Below are 22272 nucleotides of genomic sequence, written 5' to 3' on the forward strand. Positions count from 1 at the left end.
ACCTCTTCAGGCGGCTCTGCCCACTCCGGCCGCGGGCTCTCTTCACGGGGCGATCCAAGATGGCGGCCTAGAGGGAGACTGCACCCCCGGTCGCTCCAGAACCCAGGAGTTAAGAAGGGGAGGCATTGAGAGACTCGGACTGAAGTGGAGCCACGGGTGAGTCTGCCCACTGGGTAAAGCTCAGCCCGGGTGGCAGGCCCAGATAGAGGTGGCTTAGCAGAGCCGGGCAGGGCAGCTTGAGTCTTCCCAAGGTAGTCTTCCACACTCCGGCAGTGGGCTCTTCCCACACGGCCAGCTGCACGGTGCAGGCCCACAGTGAGAGCATTTCCGCACAGAGCCAGTTCCAAAACGTGGAACCAGTAGGGGGCTAGGGGCAGTATTCTTCGAATGAGCTGCTTTATCAGATTCCTCCAAGACATCAGGCTACTGAAGGCTGGGAGGTGATACACTGGAAATCTAGTGGGACACTATAAGCCAATAGTGGAAAACTGCAATATCTCAAGGTCCCATTGACAACTGACCATTATGAGAAAACAAGGGAAGAAAATGTCCCAAACAAACCTAGATACTACATCAATAAAACCCAATGACAGCAGAGCAGAAGAAATGACAGAAAGGGAGTTCAGAATGTACGTAATTAAAACGATCAGGGAAGCTAATGAGGAGATGAAAGAGCAAATGCATGCATTGAAGGAGGAGATGAAAGAGCAAATGCAGGCATTAAATGATCGCACCAATCAACAGTTAAAAGACCAAATACGGGAAGCAAGAGATCATTTCAATAAAGAGTTAGAGATACTGAAGAAAAACCAAACTGAAATCCTTGAAATGAAGGAAACAATAAACCAAGTTAAAAACTCCATAGAAAGCATAACCAATAGGATAGAACACCTGGAAGACAGAACCTCAGACATTGAAGACAAAATATTTAACCTTGAAAACAAAGTGGAACAAACAGAGAAGATGGTAAGAAATCATGAACAGAATCTCCAAGAACTATGGGATATCATGAAAAGGCCAAATTTGAGAATTATTGGGATTGAGGAAGGCTTAGAGAAACAAACCAAAGGAATGAACAATCTATTCAATGAAATAATAACAGAAAATTTCCCAAATCTGAAGAACGAAATGGAGAACCAAGTACAAGAGGCTTATAGAACTCCAAACATACAAAATTACAACAGACCCACACCAAGGCACATTATTATGAAAATACCTAACATACAAAATAAAGACAGAATTTTAAAGGCCGCGAGAGAAAAGAATCAAATTACATTCAGAGGGAAACCAATAAGAATATCAGCAGATTTTTCAATCCAGACCCTAAAAGCTAGAAGGGCCTGGAACAACATATACCAAGCCCTGAAAGAAAATGGATGCCAACCAAGAATCTTATACCCAGCAAAACTTACCTTCAAATTTGACGATGAAATAAGATCCTTCCATAATAAACAAAAGCTAAAGGAATTTACAAAAAGAAAGCCAGCATTACAGAACATTCTCAGCAAAATATTCCATGAGGAAGAGATGAAAAACAACGATGCAAATCAGCAACAGGAGGCGCTAGCCTAAAGGAATAGCCAAATAAAGGAGAAACCAAATCATGTCAAAAACAAATATGAGTCAATTGACTGGGAATACAAATCATATCACAATAATAACCCTGAATGTTAATGGCCTGAATTCATCAATCAAAAGACACAGACTGGCAGATTGGATTAAAAAGAAAAATCCAACAATATGCTGCCTGCAAGAGACACATCTCATAGAAAGAGACACCCATAGACTAAAGGTGAAAGGATGGGGAAAAACATACCATGCACACGGACACAGCAAAAAAGCTGGAGTATCCATCCTCATCTCAGATAATGTGGACTTCAAACCAAAACTAGTCAGAAGGGATAAAGAAGGATATTACATGCTGCTTAAGGGAAGCATAAATCAGCAAGACATAACAATCATAAATATCTATGCCCTGAACATTGGCTCACCCACGTACGTCAAACAAATCCTTCTCAATTCCAGAAATCAAATAGACCACAACACAATAATACTAGGTGATTTAACACACCTCTCTCACCACTGGATAGATCGTCCAAACAAAAATTGAATAAAGAAACTATAGATCTCAACAACACAATCAGCAATTTAGACTTAACGGACATATATAGAATATACCATCCAACAAAGAATGAATACACTTTCTTCTCAGCAGCACATGGATCCTTCTCTAAAATAGACCATATTTTATGCCACAAAGCTACTGTTAGTAAATACAAGAAGATAGAGATACTACCTTGTACTCTATCAGATCATAATGGATTGAAATTAGAAATAAATGACAGAATAAAAAACAGAAACTTCTCCAATACCTGGAGACTAAATAATACACTATTATATGATGAATGGATAACAGAAGACATCAGGAGGGAAATAAAAAAATTCTTAGAAGTAAACGAGAACAAAGACACATCATATCAAAATCTCTGGGACACTATGAAAGCAGTACTTAGAGGAAGATTTATTTCATGGGGTGCATTCAAAAAAAGAAGTAGAAATCAACAAATAAACGAGTTAACACTACAGCTCAAAGCACTAGAAAAAGAAGAGCAGACCAATACCAAAAGTAGTAGAAGACAGGAAATAGTTAAAATCAGAGCCGAAATCAACGAAATCGAAACAAAAGAAACAATCGGAAAAATTAATAAAATAAATAGTTGGTTCTTTGAAAAAATAAATAAAATTGATAAACCCTTAGCCACACTAACAAAGAGAAAGAGGGAGAAAACTCAAATTACTAAAATTCGGAATGAACAAGGAAACATCACAACAGACACGAGTGAAATACAAAACATAATTAGAAGCTATTTCGAAAATCTATACTCCAACAAAACAGAAAACCTTGAAGACATCAACAAATTTCTAGAGACATATGAACTACCTAAACTGAACGAGGAGGACATACACAACTTAAATAAACCAATTTCAAGCAATGAAATAGAAGAGGTCATCAAAAGCCTACCAACAAAGAAAAGTCCAGGACCAGATGGGTTCTCAGCCGAGTTCTATAAAACCTTTAAAGAAGAGCTCATTCCAATACTCCTCAAACTATTCCATGAAATAGAAGAGGAGGGAACCCTACCAAACTCGTTCTATGAAGCCAATATCACCCTGATACCTAAACCAGACAGAGACACATCAAGGAAAGAAAATTTCAGACCAATATCCTTAATGAACACCGATGCAAAAATTCTCAACAAAATTTTAGCAAATCGCATACAAATATATATTAAAAAGATAGTGCACCACGATCAAGTGGGTTTTATCCCAGGGATGCAAGGTTGGTTCAACATTCGGAAATCAATAAATGTCATTCACCATATCAACAGACTTAAAGTTAAGAATCACATGATTATTTCAATAGATGCAGAAAAAGCATTTGATAAAATACAGCATCCCTTCATGCTCAAAACACTAGAAAAAATTGGGGTAATGGGAACATTCCTAAACATTATAAAGGCCATCTACGCTAAGCCCATGGCTAATATCATTCTAAATGGTGAAAAACTGAAAGCGTTCCCCCTAAAAACTGGAACAAGGCAGGGATGCCCTCTTTCACCGCTTCTATTCAACATCGTCCTTGAGACTCTAGCCAGAGCAATCAGACAAACCAAAGAAATTAAAGGGATACGAATAGGAAAAGAAGAACTCAAACTATCCCTGTTCGCTGATGACATGATTATATATTTAGAGGAACCTGGAAATTCCACCAGAAAACTTTTAGAACTCATAAGTGAATTCAGTAAAGTAGCAGGTTACAAGATCAATGCTCATAAATCCAATGCATTTTTATACATAAGTGATGAATCTTCAGAAAGAGAAATTAGGAAAACTACCCCATTCACAATAGCATCGAAAAAAATAAAATACTTGGGAATCAATCTCACAAAAGAGGTGAAAGACCTCTACAATGAGAACTACAGAACACTAAAGAAAGAAATTCAAGAAAACCTTAGAAGATGGAAAGATCTCCCATGTTCCTGGATAGGCAGAATTAATATCGTCAAAATGGCTATACTACCTAAAGTTCTATACAGATTCAATGCAATTCCAATTAAAATCCCAATGATGTACCTCGCAGAAATAGAGCAAGCAATTATGAAATTCATCTGGAAGAATAAAAAACCTAGAATAGCTAAAGCAATCCTCAGTAGCAAGAGCGAAGCAGGGGGTATTGCAATACCAGATCTTCAACTCTACTACAAAGCAATAGTAACAAAAACGGCATGGTATTGGTACCAAAATAGACAGGTAGATCAATGGTACAGAATAGAGGACATGGACACAAACCCAAATAAATACAATTTTCTCATACTAGACAAAGGTTCCAACAATATGCAATGGAGAAAAGATAGCCTCTTCAACAAATGGTGCTGGGAAAACTGGAAAACTATATGCAATAGAATGAAACTAAACCCCTATCTCTCACCCTACACAAAACTCAACTCAAAATGGATCAAAGACCTCGGAATCAGACCAGAGACCCTGCATCTTATAGAAGAAAAAGTAGGTCCAAATCTTCAACTTGTTGGCTCAGGATCAGATTTCCTTAACAGGACTCCCATAGCACAAGAAATAAAAGCAAGAATAAACAACTGGGATAGATTCAAACTAAAAAGCTTTCTCTCAGCAAAGGAAACTATCAGAAATGTGAAGAGAGAGCCTACAGAGTGGGAGAATATCTTTGCCAACCATACCTCAGATAGAGCGCTAATTTCCAGAATCTATAAAGAACTCAAAAAACTCTACACGAAGAATACAAATAATCCAATCAACAAATGGGCTAAGGAAATGAACAGACACTTCACAGAAGAAGATGTACAAGTAATCACCAGATATATGAAAAAATGTTCAACATCCCTAGTAATAAGGGAAATGCAAATCAAAACCACCCTAAGATTTCATCTCACCCCAATTAGAATGGCGATTATCAAGAATACAAGCAACAATAGGTGTTGGCGAGGATGTGGTGAAAAAGGAACACTCATACATTGCTGGTGGGGTTGCAAATTAGTGCAACCACTCTGGAAAGCAGTGTGGAGATTCCTCAGAAAGCTTGGAATGGAAACACCATTTGACCCAGCTATCCCACTCCTTGGCCTATACCCAAAGGACTTAAAATCAGCATACTACAGAGATACAGCCACATCAATGTTCATTGCTGCTCAATTCACCATAGCCAGATTGTGGAACCAACCTAGATGCCCTTCAGTTGATGAATGGATAAAGAAACTGTGGCATATTTATACAATGGAATATTACTCCGCAATGAAGAATGATAAAATTATGGCATTTGTAGGCAAATGGTCGAAATTGGAGAATATCATGCTAAGTGAGATAAGCCAATCTCAAAAAACTAAAGGACGAATGATCTCGCTGATAAGCGGATGAGGACATATAATGGGGGTGGGACGGGCTAGCATTAGGTTTAGGGTTAGGTTTAGAGTTAGGCTAAGGAGAGCAGTAAGAATGAAGGAAAGAAGGACTGTGTAGAGGGAAAAGAGGGGTGGGAGGGGTGGGAGGGGTGGGGGGGAGGGGAAAAATATAATAAACATCATTACCCTATGTAAACGTAAAAAAAATAAAAAAATAAAAAAATAAAAAAAAAAAAAAAAAGAAAAAGAAAGACAAATCAACACCAAAAGCAGAAGACAGGAAATAATTAAAATCAGAGATGAAATCAGTGAAATTGAACAAAGAAACAATTCAAAAATTGACAAAATGAAAAGTTAGTTTGTTAAAGAAAGAAATAAAACTGAGAAACCCCTAGGCAACCAATGAAGAGAGAGAAAACTCGTATTACTAAAATTGGCCACGAAAAAGGAAATATCACAGCAGACATTACTGAAATACAGACAACAAACAGAAAATATTTTGAAAATTTCTACTCTAATAAAATAGAAAATTTTGAAGAAATTGACAAATTTTAGAGACATATGACATACACAAACTGCCTCAAGAGGACACACACAATTTAAACAGATCAATTTCCAGCCATGAAATAGAAGCCACCATCAAAACCCTAAAAACTAAGAAAAGCCCTGGACTAGACAGATTCTCAGCCAAGTTTCACAAGACCTTCAAAGAAGAATTAACACCAATATTCCTCAATTTATTTCATGAAATAGAAAATGAGGGAACCCCTCCAAAATCATTCTATGAAGCTAGTATCACCCTGATACCAAAACCAAACAAAGATACATCAAGGAAAGAAAACTTCTGGACCAATATCTCTGATGAACACAGATGCAAAAGTTCTCAATAATATTCTGCCAAATCACATACAAAAACATATTAAAAAGTTAGTGCACCACTATCAAGTGGGGTTCATCCTAAGGATGCAAGTTTGGCTCAACATATGGAAATTAATAAACGTAATTCATCACAACAATAGACTTAAAAACAAGAATCAGATGGTTATCTCAATGGATTCAGAAGAAGCATTTGACAAGACACAGCACCCACTTGTGCTAGAAACACTAAAAAAACTAGGGATAGTAGGAACATATGTCAACATTGTAGAAGCTCTCTCTGCTAAACCCAAGGCCAACATCATTCTAAATGGAGAAAAGTTGAAAGTATTGCCTCTAAGAACAGGGACAAGATAAGGATGTCCTCTTTCACCACTTTAACTTAACACCATCCTTGAAACTCTAGCCAGAGCAATTACATAGAAGAAAGAAATTAAAGGGATATAAATAGGAAAAAAAGAACTCAAACTATCCCTATTTGCCAATGACATGATTTTATATTTAGAAGACCAAAAGAACTTCCACCAGAAAACTTCTAGAACTAATAAGTGAATTCAGCAAAGTAGCAGGATATAAAATTAACATCCATAAATCAATTGTATTCCTATACATCAGTGACAAATCTGTTGAAAGAGAAATTTTTAAAACTACCCCATCCCCAGTAGCCTCAAAAAAAAAAAAAAAACTTGGGAATTCATCTAACAAAACAGGTGAGAGACCTCTACAGTGAAAAGTACAGAATACTAAAGAAAGAAATTGAAGAAGATCTTCAAAGATAGAAAGCTCTCCCTGCTCATGGATAGGCAGAATTAACATTGCAAAGTGGCCATACTACTAAAAGCACTAAATAGATTTAATGCAATTCCTATTAAAATTCCAATGACATTCTTCAGAGAAATAGGAAAAGCAGTCATGATATTCATTTTGAAAAATAAGGGATGCAGAATAGCCAAAGCAATCCTTAATGAGAAAAATAAACCAGGAGGCATGACAATACCAGACCTTGAATTATACGACAGAGTTCTAGTAACAAAGGTGGCATGGTGTTGGCACAGAGACAGATGCATGGACCAATGGTACAGAATAGAAGACACAGAGACAAACCCACATAAATATGGTTCTCTTATTAGATAAAGTTCTCATAAACACACATTGGAGAAAAGATAGCTTCTTCAACAAATGGTGCTGGGAAAATTGAAAATCCATTTGTAATAAAACGGAATTGAACCCCTATCTCTCACCCTGCACAAATCTCAACTCTAAGTGGATCAGGGACTTAGGCATTAGACCAGAAGCCTGCATCTACTAGAGGTAAAAGTGGCCCAAATCTCTAACATGCTGACTTAGGAACTGATCTCTTCAACAAGACTCCTAAAGCATAAGAAGTAAAATCAAGAATCAACAAATGGGAAGAAATCAAGCTGAAAAGCTTCTCTTCAGCTAAAGAAACAATCAATGTGAATAGACAGCCTACAGAGTGGGAGAAAAATCTTTTCCACCTGCACTTCAGATAAAGCATTAATCTCCAGGATATAGAAAGAACTCAAAAAACTTAATGCCACAAAACAAATAACCCAATTGATAAATGGACTAAGCAACTGAACAGACACTTCACAGAAGAAGAAATATGAATGGTCGACAAATATATAAAGAAATCACTAGCTTGTAGAGAAATGCAAATGAAAACCACACTGAGATTTCATCTCACTTCAGTCAGAATGACAATTATCAAGAATACAAGGAACAATAGATGTTGGCGAGGATGTGCGGAAAAAGGTACTCTCATACATTGCTGGTGGGGCTGCAAATTGATGCAACCACTCTGAAAAGCAGTATAGAGATTCCTCAGAAAGCTTGGGATGGAACCACCATTTGAACCAGTTATTCCACTACTCAGTTTATACCCAAAGGATTTAAAATCACATATTACTGTGATGCAGCCACATCAATATTTATAGAAGCTCAACTCACAATAGAACCAACCTACATGCCCTTCAACAGATGAACAGATAAAGAAAAGATGGTGTATATATACACAATGCAATATTATTCAGTCATAAAGAAGAATGAAATTATGGCATCTGCAGGTAAATGGATGGAACTGGAAAATATCATGCTAAATGAAATAAGCCAATCCCAAATAAACCAAAGGTCAAATGTTCTCTCTGGTATGTAGATGCTAACTCACAATAAGAGGGGAGGGGTGTTGGTAGGAAAGAATGAAAGTACTTTTGATTTGTCAAAGGGTAATTAAGGGAAGGGAGGGGTAAGAGGAATGGGAAAATAGTAGAATGAATCAGACATTACTATCTTATGTACATATACGATTACACAGCCAGTGTAATTATACATCATGTACAACAAGAAGAATGAGAACTTATACTCCATATATGGAGAATATGACAAAATACATTCTACTATTGTGTATGACTAATAAAAACAAATAAATTTTTTAAAATTATTCAACAAGCACAAGGCCCTGAGTTCAATCCCCAGCACCACAAAAAAAATTTTTGTTAAATTAAGCAAACTGAGAAAAAGTATCTCTTTCAATTAACAACTGACAGTAGTACTTCCCAAGATACTGGGTACCTAGAGGACCTTCATCTGTATCATCTTCCACATCAAGTTTATTCCATCTTTGTCCTTCCTATTCATGTCTTTACCTCATAACATTTTATCATTTAAAAGCAAACTACACTCATATAGACATACAGAAAATATTGAAATAGTAACACAAAATTCAGGATACCCATTTCCTTCTGAGAGGAAAGAAGCCTGTGGGTAACTCAAAGGTAGACTCAAATGATGTTTTATTTGGAATAAATATTAGTTAATGGAAATACAAACATAGGACTAAGCATACAGTAAGGGCACAATTTAATGAACAATCCCAGAGGAAATACGCCCATGTAGCCATCACTCAGATAAAGAAATAATCCTTCTTATTGCCCCTTTCAGTTCCTTCATTTAAGTGTTAACCTCATGAAAATTTTATTCTAATTAACCAAGTATCTCTTTTGAAAATTCTTAACTTTTCACCTTGGTATCAGGACCTTGAGCAAGAACCTAAAACTTAGATAGAATGCAATATTACTGAATCCTCTCTAATCTTGGAACTAAAATTATTACTCTTCTTAAAGAAAAAAACATTTCTGATATAATATCATCCTTCAGAAGTAGGAGGTTCACATATTTTTACATCATAACAAGTCATTCTTATCTCTTCAGATTGATGAGACAGCATGTTTACAAGTATCACTCCTACACTTGACCAAGATGAGGGTTAATCTGAATTTATCTGTCACTCAAGTTTTATACTGACCATATAACATGTGCACTGTTATCATTGTTCTCAGAAAATGTTAATAACCCTAAATCTGCAAAAGCTGAATGGTAAGACTTCCAGGAAAGACATTTGCTTGTGTGCTATAGGGTCCATTCCCTTACCAAATATCACTGCACAATTTACCTTCAGAGCCCTTTCCCCTTAGCAGGAGCAATCTGCAAACACACGAGGAGGTCATGAGAATAGTATAGTAACTTCCAGCTGTATTCCATTCAGCATGGCTTGGAAGGTTCTCACCCTGCATCCTCCAAATCAGTGATTGTCAAAGCAGGCACTTTTATCTGAGTCCCTACAAATGATTGTGGGGCATAAGAAGCAATGTGGAAACACATGAATTTTCCCCACTGCTTTCTTTGGGTTTAGTCTCGATATTGAATGTAAGTTTTAATTTAAAAACAGTATAATAGGGGAGCATGATGTTTCCAGTAATTAAGAGTCAAGTAATAAATTTGAAGATCATGGTTAAAAGTTAAATATCTTTACCATTCATCACCTAAAAGATATATCTCCCAGTCTTCTCTTAGTCTCCCAACTATACATTCAGACACTCATAATAACAAACTGTGACATCTAAAGAATGGAGGAACTTATGTGATAACCAAAGTCTCATGCTTTTGACCCCATTTGGACCCCACTGTTATCAAGAATACAAAGTGTCTGGGGATGTAGCTCAGTGGTAAAGCACTTGCCTAGCACACATGTGGCTCTGGGTTCAATCCCCAGCCTTCCCCTCCAAAGAAAAGAACACCAGAAACACTCTAACACCTCACTCTCCATACAAAAGAGTACATGTGGATATATTTTTAAAATCGTGCTCTATAGCTACATGCAACACAAGGTTCAGATACTAATGAACTAGTGAATTAATTTGGTAAATTTGTATCAAGGCATAAAGCTTTAACTTCACTCCAGAGAGGTCCCTGGCACACCTAGTAAGATCACCCAGAAGTGACCACTAATCTTTTATTTTAATGGTGTGTTCATACAGTTCTATAGGAGACTGCATTGCTGGCACTGGAGCTGTAATTTCCACTGGAGCTATCTCTGCCACCATAACTAGTGCGAGCCTGGGACTCTGATGGCTCTAGTGTGAAACTGTTGCTACCTCCAGTTGCATCTGCAATACTGGATCCTGATCTAGCTAGAGAGCTGGTGGCAGAACTGATACTACAGACCCCACCAATTCTGTAGTTGAGTCTACCTCTGGTGCTGACGCTAGAGCTAGAATGGACCTGACTTTACTCCTGAACTGGTCATATAGCAATCACTTCAGCATTGCATTGCATTGTAGAGAACCCCCAGTCACGAATCCCAACTCCAGAAAGCCTTCTAAGACAACGGTGCATCCAAATGAACAGTCTTAGGGAATTTTCTCATAGTGCAGCCTGGCCCATCTTCTTACATTTTCACATGCATACACCCCAGTTCTCCTAAGCCTCTGGCTCTGCCTTAGTGGGCTCCAGGTGCTACTGCTCATTCAGGAGATGTTGGACATGGCACCTGTCTGCAGCCTTCATGGATAGATGTGCCACATTCCTGTCATCTCTTCCTTCCTGGGGTAGCCATTGCAACTACGTGCATCACCTAACCACCGCCCATGGGAATTTCAAACCTGCTACAGATTTCCTGGCATCCCAGGCCTTCCTTTGAAACCTCAGTGGAAGCCCCCCTGACCTTGTTATCCTTGCATTCTTCTTACCTGCAAAACCAGAGCCACATTGATGATGCCAAGGCCTGCAAGCAGATTGAGCAGAATCCAGACCCACTTGAAACACAGCTACAGGGACTCTTACTGTCTGCACAGCTGATCACAGAGAAATGAATCCTGGGTTTTCCATGTGACTTGATGGAGTCGGGCACCCTGCCTCTTCAAAGTAAAGTTCTGCCCATAATGCAAGTTTTTCAAATCTCTCTGCTTTGCTTTTTGCTCCTGATTATCAAAATAAACTCAGTTAACTGCTACCAGTAATCTACAGGCCACTTCTTGAATACTATACTCCTTAGAAATTTCTTCCACCAAATTAAGAAGTACATCACAATTAAATCCAATCTTAAAGAAAACCTCAGGACATGGGCAAAATGGAGACAACTTCTTAGCCAGAACATAACACAAATGTGTTTAGTCCAACTTCCAGTAGAGTTTTCTTCCTCTTCTGAAACTTTGTGAGCCTAGTCTTTACTGTCCACAGTCCTGTTGGTATCCTTGTCTTCTGAACTCCCACAAGAATTGCCCATTAATGTCCAGTATTAACATTCTAATACTTTTCCAGTTCTCATCACTAAACTTTTCCAAATTTCTCCCATAATTTCCAAAAATCTCCAAAACCTTCTGAATCATGCAGTCAAGTTAGTCACAGAAATGACCCCAAATCTCAGTTTTAGTCATCTGTTTCATCACTGTGACCAAAAGACCTGATAAGAACAAATTTAGAGGAGGAAAAGTTTATTTGGAGCTCACAGTTTCAGAAGTCTCAGTCCATAAACAGCCATTTTCATTTGCTCTGGTCCCAAGGTGTGGCAGAACATCATGGCAGAAGTGTGCTGGAGGTAAATAGGTAAGGACATGGCACCAGGAAGCAGAGAGAGGGAGAGAGAGACACTATCCCTTCACCATAGACAAAATACAAACCCTGAAGGCATGGCCCCTGGGGACCTACCTCCTTCATCCACACCCTACCTGCCTAAATTACCACCTAGTTATTCCCTAATAGGGGATTGATATACTTACTAGGTTAAGACACTCCTAGCCCAATTACTTCATCTCTAAACTTTCTTGCATGATCACTGCATGAGCTTTCATGGGGGGGACACCGAATATCTAAACCATATCAAAGAAGAGAGGGGGAGGGAGAAGGTGAGGGAAAGAGGAGGTACTGTGGACTGAAGTGGAGTGAATTATAATCTATTCATGTATAATTTTGTCAAAATGAACCTCACTATTATGTATAACTATAATTCACTAATAAAAACATTTGAAAACTTTTACAAAGGATATAAAAAGTTAACCACCTGAAAAGGTATTCAACATTAACTATTAGGGAAATGTGAAGTAAAGCCATGTGAGATACTACAAAACACCTTTTAGAATGTCCAAAATAAAAAGCACTGGCAAAACTTAGGATTGGCAAGGATGTAAACTAACTGAAACTCTCATACTTTGCTGGTGGAAGTATGAAACAGTAGTTCTATGCTTCTGGAAAGCAGTTTGAGGATTTCTTTTTTTTTTATTGTAAACAAATGGGATATATGTTGTTTCTTTTGGTACATGGAGTAACAGCATACCATTTTCATAGTCATACATTTACATAGGGTAATGATGTTTGATTCATTCTGTTATTTTTTCCTTCCTCCCCACCTCTCCCACCCTATTTTCCCTCTATACAGTCCCCCCTTCCTCAGTTCTTGCCCCCCTCCCATCCCCAATTATGTGTCATCATCCACTGATCAGCGAGATCTTTCGCCTTTTGGATTTTTGAGATTGGTTTATCTCACTTAGCATGATATTCTCCAATTGCATCCATTTGCCTGCAAATGTCATAATTTTATTATTTTTATAGCTGAGTAATATTCCATTCTATATATATACCACAGTTTCTTTATCCATTCATCAATTGAAGGACATCTAGGTTGGTTCCACAGTCTTGCTACTGTGAATTGAGCAGCTATGAACATTGATGTGGCTGTATCTCTGTAGTATGCTGATTTTAAGTCCTTTGGGTATAGGACAAGAAGTGGGATTGCTGGGTCAAATGGTGGTTCATTCCAAGTTTTCTAAGGTATCTCCATACTGCTTTCCAAAGTGGTTGCATTAATTTGCAGCCACACCAGCAATGTATGAGTGTACCTTTTTCCCCACATCCTCTCCAACACTTATTGTTGCTTGTATTCTTGATAATCACCATTCTAATTGGGGTGAGATGGAATCTTAGTGTAGTTTTGATTTGCATTTCTCTTATTACTAAAGATGGTGAACATTTTTTCATATGTTTGTTGATTGCTTGTAGATCTTCTTCTGTGAAGTGTCTGCTCATAACCTTAGCCCATTTGTTGATTGGGTTATTTCTATTCTTTGTGTAGAGCGTTTTGAGTTCTTTATAGATTCTGGAAATTAGTGCTCTATCTGAAGTATGAGTGGCAAAGATATTCTCCCACTCTGTAGGATCTCTCTTTCCATTGCTGATATTTTCCTTTGCTGAGAGAAAGCTTTTTAGTTTAAATCTATCCCAGTTGTTGATTCTTACTTTTATTTCTTGTGCTATGGGAGTTCTGTTAAGGAAGTCTGATCCTAAGCCAACATGTTGAAGACTTGGACCTACTTTTTCTTCTATAAGATGCAAGTTCTCTGGTCTGATTTTGAGGTCCTTGATCCATTGTGATTTGATTTTTGTGCAGGTGAGAGATAGGGGTTTAGTTTCATTCTGTTGCATATGGATTTCCAGTTTTCCCAGCACCATCTGTTGAAGAGGGTATCTTTTCTCCATTGCATATTTTTGGCACCTTTGTCTAGTATTAGGAAATTGTACTTTTTTGGGTTTGTGTCCGTGTCCTCTATTCTGGACCATTGATCTACCTGTCTATTTTGGTGCCAATACCATGCCGCTTTTGTTACTATTGCTTTGTAATTTAGTTGAAGTTCTGGTATTGAGATACCCCCTGCTTGATTCTTCCTGCTAAGGATTGTTTTAGTTTCTGGGTTTCTCATTCTTCCAGATGAATTTCATGATTGCTTGCTCTATTTCTGTACGGTACATCATTGGGATTTTAATTGGAATTGCATTGAATCTGTATTTCACTTTTGGTAGTATGGCCATTTTGACAATATGGATTCTTTCTAACTAAGAACGTGGGAGATCTTTCCATCTTCTAAGGTCTTCCTCAATTTCTTTCTTCAGTGTTTTGTAGTTTTCATTGTAGAGATCTTTTACCTCTTTGGTTACATGATGCCCAAGTATTTTATTGTTTTTGAGGCTATTACAAATGGAGTTGTTTTCCTCACTTCCCTTTCCGATGTTTCATCACTTGCGTATAAAAATGCTCTAGATTTATGCGTGTTGATTTTATAGCCTGCTATTTTGCTGAATTCATTGATGAGGTCTAGAAGTTTTCTGGAGGAGTTTTTTGGATCCTCTAAATATAGAATCGTGTCACCAGCAAATAGTGACAGCTGAAGTTCCTCTTTTCCTATTCGTATCCCTTTAATTTCTTTAGTATGCCTAATTTTTCTGTCTAGAGTTTCGAGGAAAATGTTGAATAAAAGTGGTGAAAGAGGACATCCCTGTCTTGTTCCCGTTTTTAAAGGGAATGGTTTCAGTTTTTCTCCATTAAGAATGATGTTGGTCATGGGCTTAGCATAAATAGCCTTTACAAGGTTCTGGTATGTTCCTACTATCCCTATTTTTCCTAGTGTTTTGAGCATGAAGGGGTGTTGTATTTTGTCAAACGCTTTTTCTGTGCCAATTGAAATAACCATATGATTCTTATCCTTAACTCTATTGACATGATGAATTATGTTTATTGATTTATGGATGTTAAACCATCCTTGCATTCCAGGGATGAACCCCACTTGATGATCATGTTACATGATTTTCTTAATATGCTTTTGGATACGATTTGCCAATATTTTGTTAAGAATCTTAGCATCTATATTCATCAAGGATATTGTTCTAAAATTTTCTTCCCTTGATGTGTCTTTTCCTGGTTTGGGTATGAGGGTGACATTAGCTTCATAGAATGAGTTTGGTAGCTTACCCTCTTTTTCTATTTCCTGGAATACTTTGAGAAATATTGGAATGAGATCTTCTTTGAAGGTCTTGTAGAACTCGGCTGAGAATCCGTCTGCTCATAGGCTATTCTTGGATGGTAGGTTTTTAATGGCTTCTTCTATTTCATTGCTTGATATTGATCTGTTTAACTTGTGTATGTCCTCCTGGTTCAGTTTGGGAGGAGCATATGTCTCTAGAAAATTGTCAATGTCTTTGGTAGTTTCTATTTTGTTGGAATACAGATTTTCAAAGTAGATTCTAACTATGTTATGTATCTCAGTGGTGTCTGTCATGATATTTCCATTTTCATCACGAATTTTAGTAATTTGAGTTTTCTCTCTCTTTCTCTTTGTTAGTGTGGCTAAGGGTTTGTCTATTTTGTTTACTTTCTCAAAGAACCAACTTATTGTTTTGTCAATTTTTTGAATTGTTTCTTTTGTTTCAATTTCATTGATTTCAGCTCTGATTTTACTCATTTCCTGTCTTCTACTACTTTTGCTGTTATTCTGTTGTTCTTTTTCTAGGACTTTGAACTGTAATGTTAGGTCATTTAGTTGTTGACTTTTCATTATTTTCTGGAATGCACTCCATGCAATGAATTTTCCTCTTAGAACCGCTTTCATAGTGTCCCAGAGATTTTGATATGTTGTATCATCATTCTCATTGACCTCTAAGAAATTTTTTTATCTCCTCCCTGATGTTTTCTGTTATCCATCTTTCATTCAATAGCATATTATTTAGTCTCCAGGTAATATCTGTTTTTTATTTTGTCATTGATTTCTACTCTCAGTCCATTATGATGTGAAAGAACACAAGGCAGTATCTCTATTTCTTTGGATTTCCTAAGGGCTGATTTGTGGCATAACATGGTCTATTTTCGAGAAGTTTCCATGTGCTGCTGAGAGGAAAGTGAATCCACTCGTTGATGGATGGAATATTCTATTTATGTCTATTTAGTGTAAGTTATTGATTGTGTTACTGAGTTCTATGGTTTCTTTGTTCGATTTTTGTTTGGAAGATCTATCTAGTGGTGACAGTGGTGCACTAAAGTCACCCAGAATTATTGTGTTATGGTCTATGTGATTCCTGAAATTGAGAAGGATTTGTTTGATGTACAGGGATGCACCATTGTTTGGGGCATAAATATTTTCTATCATTATGTCTTCCTGATTTATGGTTCCCTTAGGCAGTATGAAATGTCCTTCTTTATCCCTTCTGACTAACTTAGGCTTGAAGAACAGTTTATCTGATATAAGGATGGAAACCCCCGCTTTTTTACTGAGTCCATGTATGTGGTAGATTTTTTTCTATCCTTTCACCTTTAGTCTGTGGATGTCTTTTTCTATGAGATAAGTCTCTTGCAGGCAGCATATTGTTGGGTTTTCTTTTTAATCCATTCTGCCAGTCTATGTCTTTTGATTGATGAGTTTAGGCCATTAACGTTCAGGGTTATTATTGAGATATGATTTGTATTCCCAATCATTTGGCTAATTTTTGGTTTTTAAGTTGACTTGGTTTCTCCTTTGGGTGCTTTTACTCTACGGCAGTTCCTCCCTTTGCTGACCTCCATCGTTGTTTTTCATTTCCTCCTCATGGAATATTTTGTTGAGAACATTCTGTAGTGCAGGCTTTCTATTTGTAAAATCTTTTAGCTTTTGTTTATCATGGAAGGATTTTATTTCATCTTCAAATCTGAAGGTTAGTTTTGTTGGGTATAGGATTCTTGGTTGGCAACCATGTTCTTTCAGAGCTTGAAATATCTTGTTCCAGGCCCTTCTAGCTTTTAGAGTCTGGGTTGAGAAGTCGGCTGCTATCCATATTGGTCTCTCCCTATATGTAATCTGATGCTTTTCCCTCAAAATTTTTTCCTTCAAAATCCTATCTTGATTTTGTATGTTAGGCATTTTCATGATAATGTGCCTTAGTGTGAATCTGTTGTGATTCTGTGCATTTGGTGTTCTGGAGCCTCTTGTACTTGATTTTCCATTTCATTCTTCAGGTTTGGGAAATTTTCTGATATTATTTCATTGAATAGGTTGTTCATTCCTTTGGTTTGTATCTCTGTGCTTTCCTCAATCCCAATAATTCTTAAATTTGGTCTTTTCATGATGTCCCATAGTTCTTAGAGATTCTGTTCATGATTTCTTACCATCTTCTCTGTTTGGGCAACTTTATTTTCAAGATTCAATATTTTGTCTTCATTGTCTGAGGTTCTGTCTTCCAAGTGGTCTATTCTTTGGTGATGCTTTCCATTGAGTTTTTTATTTGGTTTATTGTCTCCTTCATTTTAAGGATTTCTGTTTAGTTTTTTTTTGTTTTGTTTTGTTTTGTTTTGTTTTTTGTTTTTGTTTTTGTTCTTCTTGAGAATCTCCATCTCTTTATTGAAATGATCATGTATAATCTGAAGTCCTTTTCTGACATTTCTTCTAACATACTGTCATTGAATTCTATTAATATAGAATGTAGACTTGTTTGGATCATTTTCTTCCCTTGTTTTTTCATGTTGTTCATGTACCTTCCCCTCTAGCAGTGCAGTTCTGGGGAATTGCAGATTTCTCCCTATAGGTTTATAGTTGCCCTATAGGTTTCTGAAACCATTTCTTTAAGGGGAGATCAATATTAGCAGTGCCCAAATGAGACAGTATGCATTCCTAGACCAAAGCACCTATGAGGACAATAACAAAATTGTCATCATAACAGAATGAGTTAAAATACTATCTTCAATAAAACAAATAGATTGCAATAAGGTCTGCAGTTTCTAATGGAGGACAAAGAGGATGCAGAGGGATGTAGAATGTGGCTGTTTATGCGATAAGAAAAGATTATACAGAATTTCTAGATAATGGAAAGGTGAGAGTGTAATAAAAAGAAATGGATGTTAGCATGCCAAAAAGGGAGAAAGAGACTCTGAGGGAACAGGTAAACAAAAGGAAAAGACAGCAAGAAAAGTAAAGAAATAAAAACTTAAATTTTTTTCTATAAGAAGAAAAAAAGAAAATCTACAGTATAACAGTCATATAGTAATGAAACCTCCCAGTCTTCAGTAGCCTGATGTATGAGAGGTACCTGACAATGAGCTTCAAGTCTCCCACAGGCGTCTCGGGATGGGACTTGCCCCACCTAATGATCGGAGGTACGGCTTCCAGGATTATCCAAGATGACCACTCTGGCTTCAAAATGTGTTGGCAAATGGGGAGCTGCAGCTCAGGGGTGGACGTGGTCAGCTGGAGGTCCTGGAGGCGGGGTGTGGTTGGTCAGGCAGGGGTCCTGCAGGTCCAGTGTGTTTGGTGTGGTTGTGGGATCCTGGAGGCCGGGTGCAATCAGTCGGTCTGGGGTCCCAGTGATAGGGTGCAGTCAGTTGGTCTGGGGATCCTGGCGGCAGGGAGCAGTCAGTCGATGTCAGGTCCCCAGAGGCAGGGAGTGATCAGTCAGGCTGAAAGATCCTGGAGATGGGGCTCAGTCAGTCTGGCAAGGGGTCCTACGGGGCCTGGCTCTTGTCCGAGGATTTCTTACAATGTTAAATATATGCTTATTATATGATCCCACATTCTAACTCCTATGAATTTATCTTAAAGAAACAAAAGCTCAGATTCACACACAAATAAATACATGAATGTTCATAGAAGCTTTATTCATAATAACTAAAAATTGGAAACTGAAATATCCTTCAACTGATGAGGAGATGAATGCTGCTATAGCCATAAAATGGAATGTTACTCAGCAATAGAATGGAATGAAGTAATCACACCACAAAAAAAAAAAAAAAAAAAAAAAAAAAAAAAAAAAAAAAAAAATCCTATACACTTGCTGACTTCACAGTCTACTAATTGCACACCAAAAAAGTAAATATTGTTATATGTCAGTTTCAAAAATAAAATCTAAATATAGAGTACAAATAGCAGTAAATGCTGGCAAGAACGTAGGTGGAAAAGGAGCTCTTTTATACTATGCTGGGAATGTAATTAATACAGTCACAATGGAAATCAGTATAGCAGTTCCTTGAAACACTAAAAACCAGAACTATCATATGATTCAGCTATACCATTCCTTGGTGTTTATTCAAAATGTTGAAGTCAGCTACTTTAGAGATGCTTGATTACCCGTGTTTATGACAGCAAATAGCACAATATCCAGGTTTCAGAGACAGCCTAGGTGTACATCAACAAATTAATGGATAAAGAAAATGGACATATTCAGTCCTTTCAGGAAGTGGATGGAATAGGAGAGCATCATGTACTAGAAAAGACACAGACCAACACTAGCATGGAATGTTTCCTCTCATGTGTGGAAGCCAGCGGGGTGAAAAAAGGAAAAGGCTGTCCTGAAAGTCAAAGGGAGACGGCTAGGACAGAGCCAGAGGCTCAAGGAGAGGAGGGGAGAGCAAGCACAGGTGTTTGGAGCAAATCTTATTAAACTGTGCCATGTGCATGTACAGTTGTGACACAATTAAATCAATTGTTCTCTATGATTAATAAGCACCAATAGGAATAAGTGGATGTGCTTAAAACATGAAGCACCTTAGATTCAGGCATTGATAAATCGTTAAACTCTGTGAATGATGGGAGACATTTGCATAATAAACAACGGACAAAGGATTAACTTACAGATAGTATGAAGACTGTATACAATGCCATAAGTAAGAGAAAACAAAACCAACTTAAAAAAAAAAACAGGAAAAAGACATGATTTTGCATTTTACATCATAGCAGTCAGGATAACAATGGTTGTTCTAATGGTCCAGTGTGGGTCTCCCACTGGGTAGAAGGCTTTTCCCTATATGGTAATTCAGGAGCCAGGCCCAATCCTCTCTGAAAGCAAGAGTGGTCTGCTTCCATCCCAAAGTCGAGGAGATCCACATGCTTTTTAAATCCTAGACAAAAAGCACATATTTTCCTCTACTGTGGACAACATGTCACCTAGAACCACCTGGATCTGAAGACAATGTAGCAGCTCCCTCCCAGTGACAACCTCACAGATCAGGAAGTGTGGGTGCATAGTCAGCCATCTCAGTCACAAATAGCCAGTAACATGTGCTACGATGTTTCATTTCATGAATGATCAAGGAAATAGAGAATAAAAGCACAATGGGATGTCATTCCCTGTTCACTGCACTGGCAAAATCTTTCAAACTCTGTCATCACCAAGTGTTGTTGAAGAAGCAAAGGAGAAAAGATATTCAAATTACTATAGCTTTCTCCAGAGTGGTTGTAGGTATACTGAAACACTGAGACAAAAATTTCCTACTAATAATTTTTACCTACCTGCCAATGTTTTCCCTGGTAACAGCTTGCATTGTTATAGTACAGTTGCTAGAATGGACCGAATACTGATCCATTATTATTAATGAAAGTCCATAATCCACATTGCAGTTTATGATTTGTGTTGAACAGAGGTAATTTCTTTGGGTTTGTTTGGGTTTTTATTTGTTTTGAAAAATAGGTACTGATGTATCAAAGTTACAACACCATAGAGAATAACATTTCTGCCCTAAAAATTCCTTTTGCTCTATTAACCATCCTTCCCTCTCCCACACCCAAAAGCCTTAGCTACCACTGATTATTTCATTATCTCTGTATTTTTGCACTTTTGAGGATGTCATATAGTTGGAATCATATAGTCTGTAGCCTTCTCAGACTGGCTTCTTACTGTAACTATTTTATAGAAGAGTGTAGCAGTGATAGTGAAATTGGACCTGCATACCCCACAATCCAGCAATAGTTCTTATGAATATATATGGTTTACAGAACCTCTTGTATATACATACACGATGCATGCACAAAACTATATCTACCTCCATTGTTTGTATTAGCAAAATGCTCAATGATAAAATGGACACTACTAATAGACTAGATAAATGTGCTGTAGTGTTACAGAGGAATATAAAAATGCATAGATACATTTTGGAAAGACACTAGTAGACAACACAAGCAAAATGTAGCAGAATAAATATAGTCATTTCATTTATATGCAATATTCAACAGTCAATATTGAAAGATCAAAATAGAAGTGACATATGCATTTATGGACTTGTCAAATGACCCCACTACTATGCATAACTATAATGCATTAAAAATATTTAATAATTCAAATGAAAAGTAAAACATTATTTAAAATAGCAAAGATGCTGGGTGTCTCCAAGAGAAAGAAGAAACAATTGAGAAGGACTATAGAAACTTAAGTAATATTGCTAATTTTCCACTTTTTAAGTCTAGACATTGTTAAATATTTTTTTTTATGGTACCAGGAATTGAACTCAGGGGTACTAGACTAATGAGTCAGCCTTATTTTGATTTTATTTAGAGACAGTGTTTCACCGAGTTGCTTAGTGCCTCACTTTTGCTGAGGCTGGATTTGAATTCAGAATCCTCTTTCCTCGGCCTCCAAAGATGCTGGGATTACTGGTGTGTGCCACCGTGCACAGCTCAAAAGAATGTGCCTTTTAATATTGTCATTTAAAATGCATCCATGTCACATATATATGTACACACATATGTATACACACATGCTATGCAATGTTATGTATCCACATATAGATTTAAACTATATACATGATATATCATATCATATATTGTTGTCATGTCGTTTCAATATTTTTGTAAAGATGAAAAAACAATTTTCAGCAAAATAGAGAAATATAGCTGAGGTTTGAAAAGTATCTTGAGAAATTACAATATTCCAAGTAAATATTTTTGTACCATTTGCGACCTACATATCCATTCTGTTTGGATCATTGCCTGGTCCTTTAAGAAAGTCATCTATTTTGTTATCAGGCCCAATCATTAAAAGGGGGCATATGGAGAATGTGTGTGGCTGTGTGTGTGTGTGTGTGTGTGTGTGTGTGTGTATGTAT

General features: G+C 37.3%; 1 protein-coding gene across 1 annotated transcript in view; it reads right to left on the reverse strand.

Moving 5' to 3' along the window:
• Positions 1–22272, reverse strand: part of LOC124964832 (olfactory receptor 50-like) — a 29165-nt gene that overhangs the window by 5714 nt on the left and 1179 nt on the right. The gene's annotated exons all lie outside the window — the stretch shown is intronic.

Source organism: Sciurus carolinensis, chromosome 14 (assembly GCF_902686445.1).
Source record: "Sciurus carolinensis chromosome 14, mSciCar1.2, whole genome shotgun sequence".
NCBI lineage: Eukaryota > Metazoa > Chordata > Mammalia > Rodentia > Sciuridae > Sciurus > Sciurus carolinensis.